Raw genomic sequence first — 18,361 nt, 5'->3', positions numbered from 1 at the left:
AAGTTTCAATCAGATTCCATTGGTCTATATGTCTTTCCTTGTGCCGAGACCACACTGTTTTAACTACTGTGGCTTTGCAGTAAGTTTTAAAGTCAGGAAGTGTGGGTCCTCCTGCTTCCTTTTTCTTTTTCAATACACTTTTGACTATTTGGGCCTCTTACCTTTCCATATAAATTTGATGATTAACTTTTTTATTTCTTCAAAGAAGACTGTTAGAAATTGGTATTATATTGAATCTGTAAACTGCTTATGGGTGGAATTGACATTGTAACAATATTTAATTTTCAAATCCTTGAGCATGGAATTTCATTCCACTTATTTAGGTCTTCTTTGATTTCTTTCAGCAATGTTTTGTAGTTTTCCCTGTACAAGTCCTTTACATCCTTGGCTAAATTTATTCCTAGATATTTGACTCTTTTCATTGCTATTAATAAATATATTTTTAATGCAAAAAAAAAACCTTCTATTATAATTATCCCAAATTCTCAACCTGGTAAAAAATCTTTAATACAGTGAAAAATATAATCTGTTTCTCTGATCATTTAGATTAGTAGTTTTGTGGCTCTGCACTATTTCATTGGAGAAAACAAATAACATGGACCACCATACTCTTTGCTCTATGACTTTTAGGGCACAGATTGTATTATGTATGACCCACACTTAAATCATGAAGGGAGAGCTTTGACTTTTTAATTATGCTTATTTTTATGAGTTCTTCACATTTGTTTTTTGGTAAAATGGTTTTGAAAAAGCAAATTTTTTGCCTGCTTTATTGTCCATATTGTTTCATCTTACAGATGTTTTGTGCATATTTTAAATCTTTTAATACTTTTTCCAGGCTGTTGATGACATCCTAGAGAGTCAAGACCCTACATTAGATAAACTTGCAGAAAATACAAAGGCTTTCACTTGTCCATATATTCTAGATTCTTCGAGTGGTTTATGATTTTCTGTTGGCTTTGGGGCATTTGCTTATCTTGATAAGGTTATTTTGGGAAATGCAGGATTATTTGACCATTTATATGTAATTTGGCAGAGCTACAGCTTGCTGAACTGGGGATTTCCCTAGCCTACCAGCACTTTGCACTCTTGAGCTGCCTTTTACTCTCAAGCCAGGCTTCCCAGAACTTCTCCTTTGCACTGGGCTGGGTGGGGATCCAATCAATGTACTAGTTCCCTGTGTGCACTCAGGACTGCCTGCCCTGGTGCTGTGATGTGTGCCCTGTGCAGTTGGACAGGGAGTCCACTCAAGGGCACCCTCCAACTCAAACATGCCCTGCTCCCTTCCTGCCATGCGTCTGTGAGCCTATAGTGTGTGTTAGGAGCTCCTGATGCTTTCATATGGTGCCCTTACTTATCCCTGCTTCTTGGCCATGCACACCCTGGTATTCTGTTGTGGGAGAATATATGCTGCCTCTCAGGTTGCCTCATGGAAGCTCCCAGCTGTTTGGCTGTGGAGGATCCTCTCCCCAGCTAACTACCAAGGTGGGTGCAGGGGTATGGAGGGCCACTGCTCACTCCCTTGCCTGGTGGCTGTCTTGATGCTGCCAGCCCCAGAAGTTGGTCCTAGCCAAAATTGCACCCTGTCCCTCAAAGTGCTGCCTCTTGATGTTTTTGTCCAAGTCTCCAGCATGTGCTTTTGGGGTCCTTTTGTTATCAGTCATACCCCAAAACTACAGTCCCTGGCATCCTCAGGACCCTCTAATTTCTTTTATGGAGGAGAAACCTCCACCTTACCCACTTCACCATCTTCCTAGAAGTTTTTTGACATTCTTTTTAGACTCATACTTACTATGTACTTAAGGAGGCATTTATAACTTGCCTACCAAAGATACACTTTTAATGTGCTGGGGAGCACATTTATTTCATTGTCTTTCAGAAAGGTCTTCTTTTTAGAGGTAAACTAACTTTGAAAATACAAGAAAATTGCTTAAAGATGGTCAGAACAATGTTTCTGGGATGGGAATCCTGTTATTACCTTGTGGCAGGAACTTCATCCACATTGTTGAAGTAGCCCAGGCAGGAGCATGGAGCCAAGTCTCTGAACCTGTTTCTGTTAAGGTTGTAGACATTTAGGGTTGAAAATGTGAATGAGGCCAGGGACAAATAGGGCCAGATTGGGAAAGCAAGTAGTTCGAGGGACATGGAAATTCAGAGGCAGGATACTTTGCTATAGTTGTAAATGTAAATGTGAACAAGTGAAGAATGATAAAGTCCAACAGGAAAGTATAACTGGAGAACTGATATGGTGAAAGTGGCAAAAGTGGATGTCAGGTCACAGGATTGTGTCTGCTTTCTGTGAAGAAGATGAGAAGCAGAGGTTCCCCGTCAGCTGGCCTCTGAAAGGAGAGGTCTGGATGAAGAAGCAATCGCTGCTCTCCCCACTCCTCCTGACGTGGGTGTGTCTTCTTTAGTCCATCAGTCAGGGATCTGTGACTTTTTTTTTCTTTTCACTGATCTATCCCAGGATACACGTCTAGAAGAGTGCCTGGCACTGAAAAGGCATTCGATAAATATTTTTCAATATGTGAAGTGAGAATGGTAATCGAGTTTAGATTTTGAAAGCAGGTTATATATGTTTATGAATGTGTGTATATGTATACATGTGTGTATGTGTGTGTGTGTGTGTATATGCACGTGAATATACACTCATGCATGTGCATGTGTGTATCTGTACATGTATGTTTATGTGTGCATATGTGCATGTATGTAGGTATATGTGTATTCATGTGCATGCATATGTATGTATGCATATATGTGCGTATGTGTGTTATGTATGTGCATATATACATGTGCATAAATGTGTGTGTGCACCCAGTTTTCTGTTACTGCTGAGATGCTGGCATTTTCCTCATTGGCTCCATTTCCTTTGTCTACACTGTGGGTCCTTTTGTGCAGGTAGAGATTGGGCCATGTGGTCTTACAACCATGTCAGGTGCAAATAAGATCTCATGATCTTCAATTATTCTTTTTTGTCTATTCCATGCCAATGTAATGACCTCAATTCCATACGTGAGAATTAAAATGTTAATTGGTGCTTTTGCAAACTACCACACAGGAAGTTCTCCTACTCCTTATAGCCAGCAAAACATTTAAAAATATATAACATATGTAACTTTTTTCATCATTCTTTTAATACTGATTGGACGGACATTCTCTTGTGAATCATGGGGCTCAAGTATTGCAAAATCCTCTGAGGCTGCCTATGTATCTCTTATTATAATTCCTAGCAATATTTTCTTTGGATTCAGGATTGCAAGACATTTTGTAGAATTTCCTTGGTCCTATCGAAAATCTCCTGCCATGTGGTCCATCTGGGAAACCTGGCACCTGTCCCCATGGCACATGCAAAATCCTTGAACTTCCCACCACTATGGCCTCTTGGTATCCTCCGACAGCCCTCCTGTGGGTACAGACCCTTCTCTCATCACTTGCCCTGGAAATTCCATCACTGTCAAGTCCACCTTCTCTATCTCTTCTCTTGCCTCTCTAGTTGACTCAGAGTGTGAAGCCAGGTGTCCTTCTGGAAAGGACTAGGTGACCTCAGCCTAATTGAGAGTGCTCTCAGAGTCACCTCAGTGGCCCCTGCCCATCCATTGCCTACGAGGCTTGCTTCCCCCATCCCCCAATCTGAGTGGGGGAAGAGATTGGGAGGGTCACAAAAGATCACAGTGAACAAACTGCTGTTCTCCAGAAATTTCACATCCTCTTCTGGTTTCCTCATCCTTAAGAATGAGTGTCCAGTATAGGCTGGCTTCAGTCTTGCTCACCACCATGCCCACATCTCAAATGGATTATCCCTCTGTGCTCTCCCATGTGCTGTTCAGTTCAGTTCTTGTGATCAAAGGAGATGCGTGTGAGCTCTTGAAGATGGGAACCTTGCCTAGCATTCACAAGGGAAGGAGATTTGGATGTCATTGCACTTTGTCATTCCAACATTTTGATGAGGTTGGATCTGTAAAAATCCTAAGTGGAGGCCACTGATATTCACTCCTGTGTTGTCTGTTGCTGAACATTCAAAAGCACATGGAGCAGATGGACTCTGACTCCAAGTGTGGAGTAGAGAGATTGCAGAACTGAGATTTGAAGTTACTTTGGAAAGCATTTTAGGGTAGAAATGCAATGATAAATACTTTCTAAGACTAAAATGCAATCTGGTTGATTTAATTCTTTCTATATAATGTATAATTGGTGTAATTATCTCATAAGGTTCCCCTCATTTTGAATACATTTTCTTTTATTAAAGAGCCTATTGATAGAATTTTGGAATGTAGAACTTTGGAATTATCTTAGTTCCAGGTACATAAGTGTAGTGGCAATGTCATTGTTATCCCTACTAAGTAAGAGAATTCTTCTGTAAGATAGTGTGTTTGAGGCCAGAGAATATTATAAAAACAAAATGGGAGCCTTGCCACCTTAACTTATTGCTTTCACTCTAGTTTCATAGTTTGTCTTCTTTGTGCCTTTGTGTCTTGGGTTAGAAATTGGCTGCTCAAACCAGCTGAAAAAGATGATGGGGAACAGCACAGGAAAATGCCAAGGATTTAGCTACACAAGTGGTGTGCCTTGAGCTCTTATTGTCTTAAAACCTGCACCACTAAGCTTCAGATTTCCTCCACCCCAGGTCAGGAGAGGAGGGGCTGGGTGAGTGGGGTATCAGGAATTCTTCTAATGACCTTACTTCCCTATTTTAGGGAGAAAGACAGCCCATCAAATGTACCTGGAAGCCTTGATTAAGGGAGGAGCAGACATCACCAGTATAGATTGTTTGACCTTCCAAAGTAGAATATTTGATATTTTTCAGAAATATCATATTTATAATTTGAAAGTTATTTGAGCATTTGTGGGTATAAACAGCAATGAGACATTTATTGATCTGGATCAGCACTTACTCTTTATTTTTTGCACTTGAAATAATAAGACATTTATTTTAGAAATTTACTAGTGGTTTTTTTATTTCTTTGTATTGCTCTCTAAGAACTGAAGTCCCAACCCCCCAAATTATCCCCTTTGCATGTGTGTATCTTCATTCTTCAAGTGGATGGAGGTGGGAAAAAAATTTAAACTCATTATTGTAGAGTATAAAGTGGTAAATCATCAGCAAGATGATTTTTACATGGATAGGGAAATTCTCTTTTCACATGCTCTGGTTTATATTGATACTGTTCAAAAGCAGTGGGTTCTCTGCCTAAGGCACTCAAATGACCAAGTCCTGGGACACCAGGGTTTCAAATAGAGAATTTATTGCTAGGTGTGAAGCAGATCAAATGGTCTATTGGCCTAAAAATCTGTCTTCCCAAACTGCGGTAATTCTGATAGTTTTATTGTATCAAATGATAGGCAGGTTTTGGGATAATGAGCACAGTGGCTCCAGATGATGAGGTTAGAGGTGATCTAATTATTGAGCATGCACAGATTGATTACATGGTTAGCCCCAGAATGTATGTGAGAAAATGGTACCCTTAATATGATTATGGGCATGATTTTTAGTATTATAATGAAGTATAGGTCACTTATAGGTTAAAGTCTAAGCTACGGTACATGTCAGATGGGTCCATTTTGGTTAGATCCAGCTTCAGTTATAAAAATAACTTTTGAATAGGGGTGTGTTAGTTCTTGGTTGACCCAAGACCCTTCATTAATAAACATCAGGTGCTGTCTTTAGTAATCATATGATTCTAAAGGTTGAAAACCAGATAAAAGTGATACAAGTGAGGGTCAGTCACAATGCTTTTACAATCCCAAGGGCACAAGATAAAGGATAGATACTTATACAGTCATTTTCAGAGATCAAGGCAGCTGAATTACAGTTTAGAGTTTTTAGATATTTTCCTCTGTCTACTCTAATGTACCAGAAAGTAAAAAGGAGTATCCATATATTCAGTAATCATAATCATCCTCTAAATCCTAACTTCTCAGGTATAATATTTTTTGAATTTTCTTTGCTGCAGACATGACTTAGAGATGAGAAGACTTTGAGTGTTTAAAGAAAGTACAGGAGAGTTCTGCCCCAAGTGGTTTGAGGTGGAATTTCCCTTCCAGGCAAAGAAGAGGAACAGAGGGGTAGTGGGGGTGCAGCAGAGCCCCTCTTTGCCTCTCTCCCTGAATGGATTGGGAGGTGGGATCCATCACAGTGAGTGGAGAAGTGTTCCTTCCCACAGTTATATGGTAGAACAAGCATTGCTGTAGGCAGCAGTTAAAATTTTTCTGCTGCCACTTATGCCAAGTGCTCATCCAGTAGCTCCTTCCTGTGACATGTTGATATGGAAGAGAGTGCAGATGTAGAAGGGGAGGCTTTTGTGATGTACATCAGTTTATGGAGTTCTGAGTAGCAATCACAGTCACCCACTGTATGCCTGAAACATGCCAGCAACTGCCCATCCACCCATTGCTGTTCCCAGAAGGACCAGTTGAGGTGGTTGTGCCTATACCTGCTCTCCAGGGAAACTTCTGAGGCTCAACAAGGAGAAATTAGCTTTTCCAGGCCAGGTAGCCATGAGGAGTTGAGTCTGTCTTCTCAGTGGCTCCTGCCACTGGTAGAAGCGGGTGGTCAGGGTGAGGTGGGAGATTGGTAGTGAAAGCAGCATGGCTGCTCAGATTCTGCCTGTTCCTTGCAGTTGTGTTGAGATGGCCACTTAACTAAGGTACCCTGTCTGTGACCCTCTCTTTCATTCTCACATCAAAGTGAAGGAGAGGAGGAACAGCTGCATGGGGATGGTGTGTGCTTGCATGTGCCTCCTGTGAGAGGGTGAGAGGGTAGGAGGGAGGAGGCACGGGCTTTGTGATAGAAACTCCATCTAGGATACCAGTGGTGGTGGGTAGTGCTCTGGGCTTTGATCCAGGCCGAGGGTGATGATGCTTCTGCTTTTTTCCTGAAGATCCTTGGCCCAAGAGACTAGCAGTTTTCCTTATTCAAAGTTAGATTTAATGATTTGCCCAGTTATGCAGTAGTTACACTGCTCAGGATTCTTAAAATGTTCAGGACTGTGATGGAAAGTGCAGGCCTCTGTGGCCAGTTAGAAGACTTTAATGTTTGTTGAATTCTGTGGTCATGTTCATGCTTTGCTAGATGGTGTCAACTTTTCTCCTCCAAGGAAGATCCCCCTGTGACCCAGGACTCTGCAGGGGGCTGAGGAAGTACTTGGCATGGGTGTAATAAATATTAATAGAGGAGACAGAAAGGCCTTCACTGGATGACTCTTTTTGCTTCCCACCTTCATCTGAGAATGGGCCTCATATTGCTTTTCTGTGTACAATTTATAATACTGTGTACAGTTTATGTTAGGTGAAATCATTAGACTTCTCTAAACTAATTAAAAGTGCTCTCCCCTGCTAAGAGTCTGTATTTTTAAGCTAATTTGGCAAACAGCTATCTGGAGCACCAGGTGAAAGGAATTTCATAAAGTTCAGTATGCATTTAGTAGTTAAAAGTCCTAACTCCCAAGCAGCCTTGTGCTGGTTTGGGTGTATTATGTCCCCTGAAATGCCATTGTCTTTGATGCAATCTTGTGGGGGCAGAAATATTAGTGAGGATTAAGTTGGAACATTTGGATTAGGTTGTTCCCATGGAAATGTGCCCCACCCAACTGTGGGTGATAACGCTGCATAATTTCCATGGAGGCATGGCCTTGACCATTCAGCATGGGCCTTGTTTAGTTTACTGGAGCGCTTTATAAGCTCAGACAGAAGAAGCAAGCTTGCTACAGCCAAGAGAGTCACTTTGAGGAATGCACAGAAGCTGAGAGAGTAGCTGCAGATGAGAGGCAGTTTGAAGATGGCCATTAAAAGCAGACTTGTGCTCCAAAGAAGCTAAGTGAGGACAAATACCACAAGAGCAACTAAAAGGGACATTTTTGAGGAACTGCAGCCTAGAGAGGAACATCCTGGGAGAAAGCCATTTTGAAACCAGAACTTTGGAGCAGACACCAGCCAGGACCCTACCCAGCTAACAGATTTTCCAGACACAATTGGCCATCCTCCAGTGAAAGTACTCTTTGTTGATGGACACTTTATGGCCTTAAGACTGTAACTTTGTAACCAAATAAACCCCCTTTTGTAAAAGCCAATCCTTTTCTGGTGTTTTGCATTCTGCCAGCATTAGCAAACTAGGACAAGCCTGTTCTTCAAATATTTGCAGGGATGCAAGCAAACTATAATTATATAGAAGACAAATTCAAATTAGGCTTTTTTTGTGTGTCTAGGCATTTGTTAATGAAATAGAAACAATCAAATTATCTCTGAAAGACATGAAATAAATCAAGGCTAACTTTTGCAGCTGTCCAGTTTCCACATTCAGAACCTAGCTGCAGACAAAACTAGCTGGCCAGCAAACTCAAGTGGAGAAATTTATTAAGGAGGTGAAGTTTTCCCAACATCATGGTCTGTGTTTTTCAAGAGGTGTAGACAGTAGCTTGTCTTGGCAAAGTTGATTTTATAAGATGTCCAGTTTGCAAACAATGGACCAGAATAACTTCAGCCTAGATGTCAGGAATGGAGGGTGCTAAGAGTTTGGCCCAGGATTTACCCCTTTTTATTGTCGTAAGTCCAGTTTGACACACACATCTATGACACCTACTCTTACCACTTAGGACATCAGAGTTTTCTTCCCAGTAGTCACAGCCATCAATCATTTATTAACTCAGCAAGAATCTCTTGACCAGCTGCCATATGGCAGACTTTGCTCTCAGCACTGGGGTTACCACATTGAGCAAGGCAAGGAAGCTCCTCCTTTCCAGGAAGTTCCATTCCAGTGGTGCAGACCAACAATGAAAAAAAGTCATAATGTAACATCAGGTAGGGATAGCAGGGGATTATGGCTGGCTGATTTATTTCAGTGGTGGGCAGTGATGGACTGAGCTGGGGACATATGAACAGAAAGCTGGGTAGAGTGAGGGATGAGCCATATCAGGCTCAGGGATGAACATTTGGGTGGGAGGAAGAGCCAGTTAGGGGCTCTGCCATGGGACTGAATGTGGCCTGCTTGACATGGAGCACATGTGAGGTTTGGCTGGATTCAAGTGGAGAGGATCAGTGGGCTGGAGATGGGAGGAGGTGAGCTTAGGAGGTAGTGGAGGTGGGTTTCACTTGGTTCATCACAAAGAGAGAGCTCTAAGGGATTTGAGCAGGGGAGGGACATGTCATATATCTTTGAAAATCACTCTGGCTTCCATGTGGATTTCTGGAAGGTAATTTTGAGAGACTTAGGCTTCCAAATGAGGCTCTTCAATGCTTGTGGCCTGGGTGGAGTGGGGATAGATGTAGTTCTCTTTCGATGGCTTCTTTGTTAGAGAAATTATAGTGAGTTAATCAACTAAATTAAATGAGAGGGGTGAAAATGAGAAGAGAAATGTGAAATACAGTCAGACTCCACAGAAAGTCCAGTGGAAAATATCCTCCTGATTTCTTTTTTAATACTAAAATAATTCATATCTCATAATGCAATGTTTTGAATGTGTATGTTTTATATGGAAAAAAAGTGTATCTGCAGCCCTAAATATTTTCTTTTGTTTTGCTGTGCCTGATTTCCCCCAACTTCCTTACTTTGAAATTGTTCAAACTTAAAGACAAGTTGAAAGGATTAGACAGTGAACCCTTATATCCTCCATCTTAGATTTGATGTTGTGGATGTTTTACCATAGTCACTCTCTCACTCCTTTACTCTTCACTTACACACACACTCTCTCTCTCTTTTTTTGCTAAATATGTGCTTTCAGTAGGAAGTCAAAAGTATCAAGACATTTCAACCCTAAGTCCTTTAGAATGCTTCTCCCAAGAAAAAGGTAGTTCTCCTACAAAACCATAATTCCATTATCACATCATAATTTCATAATGTCTACTAATATCCTTGCCCAATTCAGATTTCTTTATATGTCATACTGTCATATAGTCTAATGTATGTGCTTCAAGGAGCTGCAGTTTTTGAGGAACAATATAGAAAAGTGGTTTGGAAGTAGAAGCAGGGACCAAAGAAGGAGATTATATGTAACACATACATACATATATACATACATATATATATATATATATATATATATATATATATATATATATATATAATTGATTCGAAGTATGGGAATAGGGTGTTGGAAGTCTTTTAAGTGTCACCAGTGAGGAAGTGACCATGTGTCATGTGAGTAATGATCTAAAGCAATTCTTGGCTATTGCATTTCATTGACTAGTAAAACATTGAAGAATTTTTGGACAAGCCTAATGTTGCCAAATGTTTCATTTGATAAGAAAGGACATATCAAAGAAATCAACAAACCAAAGCAGTCTATGCCATCTATTGTAGCCATCATATCATGAAGGAAAGAATATTTTAATACCCCCACACCACAAAATGGAAAGGAATCCATCTCAGAATAAATGATTCTAATTTTGAGCATTTAGGAAAAACCCACTACATGGTCCTTATTCTTCTTGTTTCTCTGCGGATCCATGAAAGTTGTATCTTTGATTAGTGCTCAGAAACTACTAGTGTTCAGAGAATTTTTTGGAATTGGGGCCCAGAAATATGTTTATATTTAATAAAAGAGAAAAATGGAAAATACTGATGAGCCAGGCATGGGAAGTCACAGTGCCTCTCGCAGGCAAGTGGCCTCTTGAGTACCATTGGGGAGAGGTCAATGGGGTGACACTCCTGGGGGCATCCCTGTGTGTTCTGGAGGCTGGGGTTCTGTTGGAGTGAGAGCACAGGAAAGCCATGAAGTCTCCCCTCCTGCAGGCACCCTCCTTGTCCTGTGAAATGCAGTTCAGGCAGGTGGTGGATTCTGTAATTGGGGACCAAGCTGACCAATCCAGGGGAATGGCATCTTCTCCCCATGCCCAGGTCAGCTGGTGGTCATGAGATCCCAGTGAGAGTCTCTCAGGAAGTATCTGTAGGCTTCTCTCAAATATTTATATAATTAATTGAGCCAGACTCAGACAAGTGTCTACTTTCTGATGTAGCTTTTTGGGGTATCTTTGTGGAACATATAAATCAAACTGACCCAAACCCAAACCACTGCAGGGTTTCATGAACAACTTCAATAGCTAAATCCTCACTCTCTAACTCCCACCTGCTAAAGGTAAAATTTTAATAGGGAATCATATGAAAAGGGGAAAGTGGACATTTTGGTTCCTTCCAGGATTTTTTTCCATAATAAGCAATGTTACAGTATATTTCCTTGGTATATATTCTTTTATTGCTGTAGGTTAGATTCCTCCATGTGGGGTTACTCTGTCAAAGGTTATGCATTTTCTGCATCAAATAGATATTTCCAGATTAATATCCAAAATGTGGTGTGGAATCCAGATACAGTTATTGTCTTCATTCTCAGCATCTGCACAATGCATATAAATGATTTCATTTGAAGTCTTAAAACATGGCATTCTGTGGAAAGTTATCAGTATAACTATTAAAAACTAGAACTTGACATTTAATATATAAAATTTTTTTATTTGAGGGAATGACCTTTTCCTTTTAGATTGCTATTCAAAACAATAGGTTGTCTGAAATTCAAGAAAAGGCAGTAAACCTAAAGAAAGACTTGGCTGAGATGCAGTAATGGATGACACAGGCAGAGGGAGAGTATCTGGAGAGGGATTTTGACTATAGATCACCAGAAGAGCTAGAGAGAGTAGTGGAAGAAATGAAGGTTAAGCTCTGCAAGCTAGAGCCCATGGGTTTATACCTCCCCTCCTCCACTGAAATCAGTCTGTCATCTATATGCCTCTCTCTCCTCTCTACTATATCCATCATCATTGTCTATCTAATCATATCTTTCTCTCTCTCTATATATATATATATATCATCTGTCATCTGTCTACTTACCTACCTACTTAGCTGTTGGTAAAGCATGGTACATACACATTTTCATTCAGAGTAGGATGTTAACTGTTTTAGGAACAGAATTGTGAATGCTAGGGCTTTAAGGGAGAGGAAGACCATCACCCTCTTGTTCAGCCTGGCTGAGAGTTTAATCCATGAGGGCCCCAGCCAACATCTTAGGTTAGGACCTTAGGGAGCCACAGACAGTGATTTAAATACTTCTGGTATTAGGTGTGAGGAAGAATTAGTTTTGTAAGGAAGACAAAGTCCCCAGAGCTTTCTCCTTACTTTGTCAAGTAGCAATTTTCCAGGTAGCATGTAGGTCACCTAGGGATGTACTAAATATTATTCCCCAGTGCACCATATGATTACAGTAGGAACCTGAAGACATTTGCTGTTAGTTGGAACCACAGGATTTATTTCCTGTAAACTTATGTGTCCTGTGTCATCATTGGTTTGGACACTCTTTTATATATATATATATAACTGACATTGCTCCAAATTTCAGGCACTGCTCTGAGTGTCCTTAAGTGTCAAGTCAAAGAAGCAACCATCTTAGAGGTTCCTTTATTTCTATAAGGTATAACAACTCAGTGAGTGTTTTTACTCCATAGTTAACTTGCCTAAGAGTGAAATTCAAACAAAAATCTCTGTGCATATATGAATAAAGAACTATACAACATTAATGAATTATTGTATAAGAGTCAAAGTAAACATGGCTATGGACCCTCTTTATTGAGGTTGTAGTTTTCACTGAAACCTCTTTTTTGTGTAGCTCTTTGTAGATTATTCTGTATTTAAGGTATTTTAAGGTAGTATAACATGTTAAGTCATCTTATTTTGATTTATTTTCTTCCTTTAAACCATTGGCATTGCAGTTCTGGGATTTTTAAAGTCATTACAGATGAAAGCTTAGAAGAGTAGAAATTGAAGGCCTTGATTGGGCAGCATTCTATTAATTTTTATTCTTCCAAACTCTTTTTAGGAGTCTTTAACCATGACACTTAATTACTTTCTCCTAACTAGGGAAGTTGAAAATCAGGGAGGAGCAAAGAAAGCCAAAAGAGGGTTTTGTGGGTTGGTTTTCCTGAAGGTGAAACTGTTAGTCTTGAGCAAGGAGGGGATTCAGGGAAGAATCTCATTCTGGATCTTCTCAATGTAGCTTTATAATTTTTGAAATGTGTTAAATATCAGAATGATAGAGGTACCTGTTTTCCTCTCTACTGGAGTTATTTGGGGAACTTTTTAAAGGATACCTCTGCCATGGAGTCCCATCAATTTTTGTGAAAATTCATTTATTTCAGTGTAATATGCTTAGACTAACTCCAGTGGTCAGTAAATAATTGGCTTAGATTCTTAACTTAGACCACAAGTTTGAAAATACTCAGTGTCAATAAACATAGTTTAAAGTGGCTGAGGTGTAAAGAGGGCTGTTCCCAAAGGAGAATGTGTGTGGCTATAAACATTGGTTCATATAATGAGGGAAATTTTATTTTTAGTATTCTGACTTTAAAAACATACACTGCAGTGATTTCCTAAACAATGCCCAAATTAGGCAGTTAGAATAATGTAGAACTTTTAATTTTGATTTAATTATTAAAAATTAAAAAGAAAATCATCTACTGGGGAGGGAGGAAGAGAGGGTGAAAGAGGACATGCTGCAGAAGGAGGTGAGAGTGAAGATTCTCAAGGACAACAGCACATCATGAGCGAATGTGCACTCTGGTGGTCAGGAGCTGTTGAGGGCTCTGAACCTGGTTCTGGAGAATTACCACCTTCTGTGTGATGGAATTTGAGGGAAATACCACATGCTAGAGGTAAGGGCTCCTTTCAGTGGTGTGTTTCCTGAATGCAAGCTCTGAAATGTACTTTGAGCCTGACAAGTTATAACTGAGCAAAGAGCAAGATAAGGGCAAAACCAAAGTGATTTCATTATATTGGAAAAATCCCATGCTGGATCATGTGAGAAAAGTAGTTTTGGATAATAGGTTGATTAAAAGGAAAGAGAGCTATAAAAAAGGAGGGGGGGCGGGACTAGGTTCTGCCCCCAGCTAGCAAAAATTCTTGGGAAAGTTGTTGAATATCTTCAGGCTTCAGTATTTTTCAAAAGTGAAACCAACGTTTTCAGACAGATGAATTGTAGTCTGCTCTAGTTCAAAAGCCCAGAGCTGTAAACCAGGAACACCGTCTTTGTTTTGTGTGTGTGTTTATGTGTATTTTTTTTTTCCTGGTTGAACATGCAAAGATGAATTGAGATTTGTGTTTGCTTGTTTCTTTAGAGAGGTGTCTAAGACTAGAGAACCATATGAAGGGATAAGGGAATGAAATATGCTGGTCTTTTGCTGGACCATACATGTAAAACATATTTTCCCTGGTATGGAACATAGATGATTCCATGAAGTTTTTTTCCTAAATTTTTTTGTTTGTTCTTGGATTAGTATGATTTTACTACATTTCATTGAAAAGATTTAAGAGGAATTTCAGTGTATAATAAAATGCCATCACTTTAAAATAAATGAGTTAATCCTAAAATGGTAAAAAAATCATAATTGCAATATTTAAAGTAAGGTAAATCATTATTTACTTGTTCAGAATCAATTTTGTGCTGAGATAAATATGTGTAAATAGGAGTAATTAGTGAGAGAAAACTACATTTCACACAAAGCCTCATTCTTGAACACTAATATATTCTCTAGCATAAAATACCTGAGGCTATTCAGATAAAATTTAAAATTCTGTAAGCATAATAGGAAATATTATATGTGACTAATTTTAAGTCCTAATAAATGATCTTGGCATTGGGCTTTACTATAATTGTATCCAGGTTTCCTCCTGGCAGAACTTCTCTTGATTCTCCTCTGTTTTGTTTCTCCTGTTCATTTATAGCCAAAACAATAGTTAATAATGTCTTTATATAATGGGTGGAGTCTCCAGATTAATTCCAAGCCAACTTAAGTCATTCTCTGCTCTGTCATTACTCAAGATGCATGTAGGACCTGAAGGTGGAAATCTGTAGAATGAGGAATGAAATAAATAATTTGATGGCTTCACATCATTTTGAAATGGTTAATTGAAGAGAATAACAGGAAAAGTGCCAGACTGATACAGAAAAAAAAAAAAAAAAAAAAAAAAAAAACAGAAAAAACAGATGAAGATATGGTTTCCTTTAAAGGAGAAAAAAGAAATACTAGATTAAAAAACAGAAATTGTTTCTGGCCAAATTTCTGAAATAAAGAAAGAGTTCCTTTCTTAGGAGGAGACCAGTGTTTTACTTTGATTATTTATAGATTCCTTTAAAGAGCAAACAAAATAAGAGACACCTATATGCTCATCCTCAGACAGTATAATGTTCACATTTTTTTCTATTTTTTCCAGATCTTTTAAAAATAAAATAAAGTAGCATTATGGGGCCTGCTTCCTTCCCTCCTGTCCCTTTCTCCTTGCCCCCATAGCTCTCATCCAGAAATTGGTGCAGGTTCTTCCCATCCATGGGTTTGTATTTTTACTTTATACTCATACTTCATTTATCTATTGCTTTGTAACAAACCTGACCAAAATGTAGTGGCCTACATAAACAACCATTTCTTATTTCTCATGATTTGGTGGACTGATTTGGCTCTGCTGGGAGGCCCCTGTGCTCTGCATAGGACAAGGGTGGGTTGGAGCTTGGCTGGAAGGGTCAAGCCAGCCCTTGTCCTGAGGGCCTCTGTCACTGTCCATGTGGCCTTGCATCTTTAAAGCATCCTAACACCAAGCTTCTGTTCCTAAAGGCTAACTCTGAAATCTGGCCCTGTGTCATCCCTGTAGCATTCTTTTTGGTTTAAGTGATTGCCAAAGCCAGCCCATGTTCTACAGAGGAGAAAATACCTCCACATCTTGATGGACATGCAGTGGAGAGTGTGTGGCTGCTTTCAGTTTATCACAACTCTCTGTAGCCACTGACTGTTTACATCCCTCCCACAGGAAAAATGCATTTAGTCCCTTGCAGAAACCCCCCCCCCCCCCAAGTTCTCATCCAATAGAGCATCAAGCTTGAGACCCAATCTCTTTTGATCTGTATCAGGTCCAAATGCAAACATGGCTTCTTGGAGCAGTTTCTTCTGCTGCAGCTGATTTGGTGGAGCACCCCTCAGTCCAGATACCTGGGCTCTAAGGAGATGAGTTATCCACACCACACCCAGCACACAGTGGTGAGCCTGAGTCAGGAAATGCTCAGGACACACCCATTCAGGAAGGTCAGGGGTGTGTGGAAGAAACAAAGACTCACTGTTTGTAATAATTCTTAAAATTAGGTGGACATGTGTAGTCAAGTCGCCTGGAGGGGCAGGGGTGCTGCCTGATTGGGGCCAGCTCTTTTCCTTATTAGCAACTTCTGTGGGTCACTCTTCCCCATAGGAAATGGGGCTGTGCCTGCAGCTGAGTAGGTTTCCCGGTCTGCTTTCTGCTTGTAGAAATCTGGGTGGCCAGGAACCTCCCTCTTTTCACCTTTAGTCTAAGCCAGGCCAGCAAAATGTAACCTGAGGACCAAATCTGACTCATAGCCTGTTTTTGTACAGCTGTGCACTTAGAATTTATATTTTTATTGGGTTGTTAAAAAATGATCTCAGTTACGCAAACTGACAAAAGAGAATCTGTGATAGGGACAAGGTGGAGCCCCTAAAACCTATAATATTGACTCTGATTCTCTATAGAAAATTTTATGGCCTCTGGTCTGGTAAACAGAGAGCAAAGTCTAGAATGTACTTTATCTCAGCTGGCAAATATGAAGGGAGCAGACCCAGGAGGGTCTGAGCTGAGAGATTTCTTCCTAATTCACTGAACAGTTTCCTCCCATGTGGGGGAAGGGGTGGAAGGAGTGGGGGTGATCATCCTATAGTTTTGCTTTGTGAAGTGGAGCAAATACCACCTCAGGGTGGGGACTAAGTGATCACAGATAACACAGCAAAGAGAGTATGATTCTGTTTTGGGCAGGATGTGGCTCCCTCTGTATGCAGAAAAGACCATGTGAATTTGGAGAAAAGTTTGAAAGGCCCTACAGCAACACTTTGCATCCATTAGCTCCTACAGTTTATATCCATATGCCCCAGGGTGTTCCCATTTCCTATATAAAAGTGATACCATTAGGAGTAGGTTTTCCCTTTTTTCTTTTTACCTTTCTGAAGTTTCACAATTTTTTCAGCTTTTGAAAAACAAGCTGGTGATGGTTACCTCCTGTTTTCTTCTGCTAATTATTTGGTTTATTTATTTTTTTACATTTGACCCATGGATCTTATTTTAGTGTAAGGAGTGGAGCAGCCTCTTGCCCAGTCCCCCCCACCCCCTCCTGGTCATCTAACAGAACATATTGATACCTTTAATTTTATTTCATTGATTTGAAGTTCCCACTTCATCAGCTTCCCAATCTCCATTTAGTCACATATGAGTATATGATTATTACTGATTATTACTAATGAGAAAGCAGGTGCATGGCTAGTGATGTGGCCCTGGCTCCCCAATGGATGTGAACTTTTTTCATGCCCCAAGAGGTGTGGTCCTACTGGATGGAGCTGCTCCACTACCTGGATCTGGAGACTGCCTGGTTGAACACCCTGGAGGACTGCTTGCAGAGCTCAGAGGCACTGCCCAGGGGAGCAGAGGTGGTAAGTGAGGCCCTGGAGGTGGGGGCTTCTTTCTTCTTGTCACAGTAGGGCCTTGTATGCTGGACAGAAGGATGGATGCCCCAGCCAGCCGGCCTCTTTGCTTCCCTGGTAGCTTTCAGTGGAGGCTGTTTGTCTTTCCATAGCCTGAAGCCCTTACATGATCGAATGTGTTTCAATTACTTTGATATATGTATATGTATATATATATGTGTGTATATGTATATTTCAATGACCTCAGTCCAGCTCCTTGACCTTTAGTGTTTCAGACCTGCTGAGACACGTGGCTGGTTTCCAGGTTGTTCAACCAACCCCAGGATAAGATGCACCTGCAGGCCATTTGGACCCTGGCTGTCATCTCTCCCCAAAGCTGGTTTTCTCACCAAACTCTGTGATGGCTGTGTTCCCAGTAGCTCTCAGTGTTCTTAACTTGGCACAGGCTGAAGGACAGGCTGGGGTGGGTGAGCAGGAGGCAAGCTGGTTACTACCTAATGAACTTATTTAGGAATTAGTCATTTACCTAATTCGTGGTCTTGTCCTGGATGATACATCTCCAAAAAAGGCCATTACTTGTCTAAAAGATTTGGACAAAGATTGATTGTCCATAGATGTGTGAGAGTCTACTTCTGAACACTCAGTTCAATTCCATTGGTCAGTATATCTGTCCTTATGCCAGTACCACGCTGTATTGAGCACTGTAGCTTTGTAATATGTTTCAAAGTCAGGTAGCGTGAGACCTCCCACTTTGTTCCTCTTTCTCAAGATATTTTTGGCTATTTGGGGCACCTTGCCCTTCCAAATGAATTTGTTTATTCATTTTTCTATTTCTGTAAAGTAAGTTGTTGGGATTTTAATAGGCATTGCATTGAATCTATAAATCAGTTGTGGGATTTTAATTGGTATTGCATTGAACCTA

General features: G+C 40.3%; 1 protein-coding gene across 3 annotated transcripts in view; it reads left to right on the top strand.

The window, feature by feature from the left end:
• The first annotated feature begins 8,684 nt into the window (after positions 1-8,684).
• Positions 8,685-18,361, top strand: part of LOC119518128 (utrophin-like) — an 83,144-nt gene continuing 73,467 nt past the window's right edge. The window contains exon 1 of one of the 3 annotated variants that reach the window (XR_005213672.1): positions 8,685-8,793. The gene's annotated coding sequence lies outside the window, so the exon portion shown is untranslated. Of the gene's footprint in view, positions 8,794-17,353; positions 17,449-18,361 lie in introns of those variants that run through there. The other 2 variants (XM_037815180.1, XR_005213673.1) reach the window with 2 other exon arrangements.

This window comes from Choloepus didactylus, chromosome 21 (assembly GCF_015220235.1).
Source record: "Choloepus didactylus isolate mChoDid1 chromosome 21, mChoDid1.pri, whole genome shotgun sequence".
Lineage (NCBI taxonomy): Eukaryota > Metazoa > Chordata > Mammalia > Pilosa > Megalonychidae > Choloepus > Choloepus didactylus.
The sequence above is the reverse complement of the archived record's forward strand: the minus strand, read 5'-3'. Positions and strand labels throughout refer to the sequence as shown.